Source organism: Eptesicus fuscus, chromosome 5 (assembly GCF_027574615.1).
Source record: "Eptesicus fuscus isolate TK198812 chromosome 5, DD_ASM_mEF_20220401, whole genome shotgun sequence".
Classification (NCBI taxonomy): domain Eukaryota; kingdom Metazoa; phylum Chordata; class Mammalia; order Chiroptera; family Vespertilionidae; genus Eptesicus; species Eptesicus fuscus.
In genome coordinates this window covers 107,896,153-107,902,152 of record NC_072477.1, presented here as the reverse complement: position 1 = coordinate 107,902,152, position 6,000 = coordinate 107,896,153, and positions in this window count along the sequence as shown.

Here is a 6,000-nt window from a genome sequence, read left to right as displayed (position 1 = left end):
AATATTTATGAGAGGAGAAGGGGAACAATACATCAGTAGAAGGAAGATATTTTTTTTGTGTGTGCAAATAACATACATACTGATGTTAATTCTAAGCAATGTTGCTGATTTTTAGTCCAGAAATTATCAGATAGTCATAATAACTGTTTTTCTTTGCAAAAATTTTAAATATATTTATTGTTGATAGTATTACAGATATCTCCCATCCCACCCTTCCCCCTGCCTCTTTCTTCCCCCTTCTCTCAGCCCCTCACCCTGAAAAAAATTTTTGGACACAGTATTTCCCTAAGCCCCGTCAAAAGGTTATTTTGTCCTGTTTTAACATTCCAAGGTTTGAGGTATCCAGCTCCATTTTAAAGTGGCTCCATTTATATTATTGTTTACAACTGGCTCAAAAAAATGAAACTTGCATCTCTTCCCAATTCTACATTCACTGACATCAAGTTGGTATCTTGAAATCAGCTATGGTGAGAGTATTTACATCATGGAAATTGGCAAATACTACAAATCAAAGATTTAGTTTTCTTCAGGGAGCCACTACTGCTTTTGTCCCCATCCCTGCTCCCCACAACATGTGGCTCTGGATGTGATGAAATCCACACGATGTTTGCGGGTTCATAGCACAGATCCCAGCTCTAAGCTTCCTCTAGAATCAGGGCAGAACCAGCTTGGGGGAGGGATGTCAATTGGGCAGGACGATGCCAAGATGGATGTGGATGGAGCAGGGACCAGCGTGCAGCTAGGTGAGGTGGAAATCAGAGCAGGAAGGAACTGGGAGACCAGGGCTGTGTGTGTATGTGTGTGTGTGTGTGTGTGTGTGTGTGTGTGTGTGTGTGTGTAGAAAAGAGAGAAACAGCAAGGGAGAGACAAGGAGAGAAGGAAAAGAAAAACGTGGAGAGAGAAAACAAACAAAAAACAGAGCGAGGGGAGAAGACAGAGTAAGACAAGGTAGATAGAAAGAGGCAGAAACAGAGAAAGACAGCGTGAGAAAGGGAGAGTAAGACAGAAACGGCAAAAACCAAGGGCAAAAACAGAAGAATTCAGTGACAAAAGTGAAAACAGGGAGTGAGGAACAAAGACAATTAGCATCATGACAGGGCCTGGGAGGTGACCAGGCCCATACCTAGCTGACAGTGAAACCTGCTTCTACAGCATTCCGGCTTATTCCATGGAGCAGCTTTTAAGAGAGGCCAGAGAACCAGGTCTCCCCACAACCCCAGCCACCAGCCACAGTGGGAATACCTCCTTAGGTGCCAATCATCTACCAGATTAAAAAATGCTATTGTTTTTTGATTGCTTCTTCCATTCAGGAACTAAATCCCTCAGTAATTCATAATGCATTGCCAATTACTCACGTGATGAGCAATTTTAAATTAGGTAAAAAAACTTAGGCAAGTAAATTGCTAAGTGATTTGATTGTTTCTGAAGGAAATTCCCTCCTAGGGCTTTATTCTCCCTTCTGAATCAGTGGTGACGGGACGAGCAGATCTAGAGTCTGCCTGGAGGCTCTCCTGGCTGAATTCAGCACATCTGTGAGGTTAGGCTCCCCGATTCACACCCTGCTCCTTGCCTGGCGATGTACTGAAGTCAGCTCGTACTGATGCAAAAAAAAAACAACAAAAGATTTGTAAATCTTTTCCCAATTCTGCATTCAGTGGCATCATGTTGGTAGCTTGTCATTGGTCATGTGCCCTGACCAGGAATCGAACCGTGACCTCCTGGTTCATAGGTCGAAGCTCAACCCCCTCCTCCCTCCTTCCCTCCCTCTCTTTCTCCCTCCCTCCTTCCCTCCCCATAACCCGGGCCCTTACTCCCTATCAACCAATAAGCCCACAGAAAACAGCTAAATATAGTCCCTTATTCTTTGGCATCTACCAACTGACGCAAACTGTCCATGCTCTTTCATTGTTCAGTTGTCTCGTTCCAGTCATGAGCCATCTGCTGCTCCTGGAACCTCATTGGGCTGCTCTCCAGCCCATTTTTGTTGGGGTCTGCATTGAGGAAAAGTAGTTTGAGAGGACCAGTTTAGAAAATGTGAAACCAGCATGGACTTTGGAAAGACTAGTGTTCAAATCTTAGCTTCACCACTTCCTAGTGTGTGACCTCAGGCAAGTTACTTAACCTCCCTGAGCCTCATGGGCCTTGTCTGCACAGTGGGGCTAATGCTGCATGGCTCACAGAACTGCTGGGATGGTCAACCAGCATAATAGGTGTAAGCTTCTAGCCAAGACCTGGCACAGAGGGAGAGCTTGATAACAGTTCATCCCTTCCCGTCACACACTCTTTGCTTGTCCCACAGTAGAACAGAAGTCATAAAATTATGCCTACCCAGAAGATCTGTAAAATCAGTAGTTTGTTATGGACAGAGTATCTGTCCCTATGTCCTGACCCCGACCTTCCTCTTTGACACTATGGGGCAGTCAGATGTGCTTCCTGGGGAACCACACACACACACACACACACACACACACACACACAGGAGGGATGTGCACATCTGTCCACTTAGGGTGCAGGCGCACAGGCCATAGGCTAACTGGGGCAGGAGGAATGGGCAGGGAGGCGGGGAGCATGCAGTGTCCCCTCACCCCCAACATCCCTCTACCAGCCTGCTTCTGCACTGTCCTCCTGGGCAAGATGGACCGTGTGTGTGTGTGTGTGTGTGTGTGTGTGTGTGTGTGTGTGTGAAGAGGCTTTAGTGCCCTCTGCTGACAACAACGCCACCTGCAACCCACATTCAGCTCAATATAGCCTGTGTGGCAAGCACTGGGTGCCTGGGGGACTCGCCTCCTTTTAGTGTGGGAAAAGGGAAAACCAGAAGGGAGGAAGAAAGGAGATGAAGGTTCAAAGAGCCCCTTCTGTCTTCAAAGCCACCAGGATGGAGGATCCAGCTATGTGTCCACTCTGAGCACAGCAGCTGCTTACAGCAGAATCACCTCCTCAGATGCTCATACGCACCCTCTGAAGACCTCACAGGGACACAGCCAGGCCCCAGGGGGTCCCTAGGCTCTGGCTGTGATGCCTGTAAGTCCACACAACAGAACTACACCCTGGTCCAGGGAGCTTTTTCTACCACCTCTGGAAGGGCCAAGGCCCAGAGGTGGAGGCAGGAGAACTTGATGGTAAAAAATGTGGACTTGGGAGCCACATGACCTTGGGTTCCTAACCTTTCCAAGCCTCTGCATTCTTATCTTCAAAATGGATGGAAATAATACAGTTGCTGTGGGAATTAAATAAAAATTTGCACAGAGCACAGCCCAGGGTCTGGCACACAGCAGGTGCACAATAAACGCAGCTATTAATATTACTGCTATTGTCTCCCTTTCCATGGGCTTCATGAGGGGTGAAGGACACAGTGTGATCTGAACCGCTGCAGCTTACCAGGTACCCTAGGAGGTGGAGGGATGGTGGGGTCACAGTCCTGGTCTTTGTAGGCCGTAGGGTCACTCAGTCAGATACCCACCAGGAACAAGGGGTGAGACGGCCTGGTGGGCACTGACCCTCTTTCTCCTGGTGTCTCTTCCTGCTCCCCGGGAGCTGCCCTCCTGGGCCAGGCTCCTCTGCAGGGTGTGCATCTGGCCTCACGTGGACAGTGAGGCCCTTCTCTGGGACATTCAGACTTAGAGTCACTGGGAACCAGTTCTGTCTTGTGACAAAACCTTCACGTTACAGCTCTTGGAAGCTGTCGGGGCCATCACTTCTGTCTTGTGGACCAAACCAGTCTGCAGTGAGAGGAAAGAATGAGGCAGGAATAGGAAATGAGGGACTGAAGAGGTTTTCATGGTTCACACACCCCTGGTTCCAGATGCCACTCATGCCCACCTGTGTCACCACCCCAATTCCCACCGGGTGAACTACTAGACTCCTACTTAGATTCTGTGAGGTGCTCCAAGGTCCCTGCAGTAAGCCCCCACTTCTGCTCAAGTGTGTATGAGTTGGGCCTCTGTTACTTACAAGCAAAGGGACAAGGACATGCTCCTCAACTCTTTGGTCCCTGCTGCTTCTCTTCATCTTCACTCACAGACGTTCCCATTCTACACTTTCGTACATGCCCTAACCCTAACCCTAAAAAGTTCCAAAGCTGGTTTTCTTTTTGCTTTTAAGAAATGTTTTCTCAAGTGTAACATGTTTATTATAGGCTCAGTTTGTTGGAGAATAAACATGAAATTGTTTTCTAACATCTACCCCTCTTACCCAACTGAGTGGCAGGGCTCTGCGTGGCATAGTAGCTGCACTGTACAAGTCCCCGCATTCCCGGCTGTTAGAACAGTCTTGGTCAGTAGCAAGACTTGGTCCTGTTCCCCTCCTCCAGTCAACCCCACCCCTGCTCAGACAGACTGTGGCTGCCCTCCCCCTCTCTTGTATGGATCTCTGGGACTGGGGACTAGGAGAGGGATTGGAGTCTCATGAAACTGTCCTCTCCTGAGTGAGTTGTCACTGCTTCTCTGGCTACTCCAACTGTTCTCTGTTCAAAAGCTGAGGCCCTCCGGAGGGCCTGTGCATCCTTTGAAGTGAGGCTCCCCTGGGTGGGTTCCAGCACTGCAGCTGAGTGCAGCTCTCTCTGTAGTGCTCTCTCCGCCTCCTGCCTGCTCCTGTGTCCCCTTTCCCCTCCTCAGGCAGCTCCAGGTGTATCACAGAGTCCCCAGATGTAGCAGATTCCCACCATGCTAGTCTTGCCTTAAAATAAATTTCCTGTGGAGAGTAGCTTCTGCCAGTGACAGGACAGTTGTTCTCCCTTCCCCACCCCCACTGCTCTTACCCTCACCGCTGGATGCCCAGGTTGACAGAGAAGAGCCAGTGCAATCCTCTTGCCAGCTCTACAGAAGGAAGATGTGCGAATCTCTGACTGGAGGGACGCAGGGGCCCTGATGTCTTCATATTCCGTTTTGGGTCTTAGCGGCCTTGCAGAACAGGAGGAAAAGTGCCAAGCAACATCCTGTTATGCTGGCACAGGGCTTGCCTCCCTCTCAGAGCCCAGCCAAACTGATCAAAGAGCAAGGAAAGCTGATCCCAATCCAGGAAGGCGGGCGTCCGTGGGAAATGTGTAGGATGCAGATCTAAGGGAAACCCGAGGACTGATTCGCCACTCCAGTTTCGGAGAGGAACACTGTGCCAGGAAAGGCAGCAGCTGGGATGCTGGCAGCATGTGCCTCCTGCCCCCAATGTGGAGGGCCGTGGGCAGGACCTGAGCTTGCAGAGAATATGCCATTTGCATATTCAATGCTGTGGATCAACAGCCTGTGGAAAGGGTTGACAGGGAGGCCTTGGGGTGCATATGGTCACTAGTTCAAGTAGATAATGGGGGGAAGCTCTCCCTGAATCAGCTTCTCCCTGATTCCACATTTCTCCTGTCCTGAAAGGGTGGGTGCAAGTCTTGTCATGGCTACATCAGTTTCCTGGCACATAGACCCTGCCTGTGCCCCACTGGGCCTGCCCCAGCCAACTCCCAACTACACCCCCAAGTAGATCCCTGAGCTGGTCATAGCATTGGAAGTCTCTACTTGAGTGGAAAAAGAAGAACAGCGCGTGTGCGCGGCATGCACACACACACACACACACACACACACACGCACGCGCGCGCGCGCACAGCCAGCTGGACCCACAAGTCAATTCTAGATGAGTTGAAGGGATGTATGTCACAGGCAATTTGTGCCCACAGCCAACTGGTGACATGAGTTTGTATTAACCAGTCCATCAGTCTAAAATATAATCAGACAATTGGAAAAACTTCCAGGTGGATGGTGAGCTAAAGAGAATCCACTTGGGGAAAGTAATAAGCGTTTATAAACACCCATTTTTAAAGAAAAAGTCACAAACAGCAAACAAACACCTGCACATGCACATACACTTGCAAACTCATGGGGTCTTTGAAAAGACTGCATCATGAAGGGGGAAGACTGTGTCCCTGAAAGGGCAGAGGGAAGAATCCTTTGAAAAGATTTCTCACAGCAACACAAATAACTTTCAGACCACATCTGCTTTGTACTCACTTCATTTAATTAA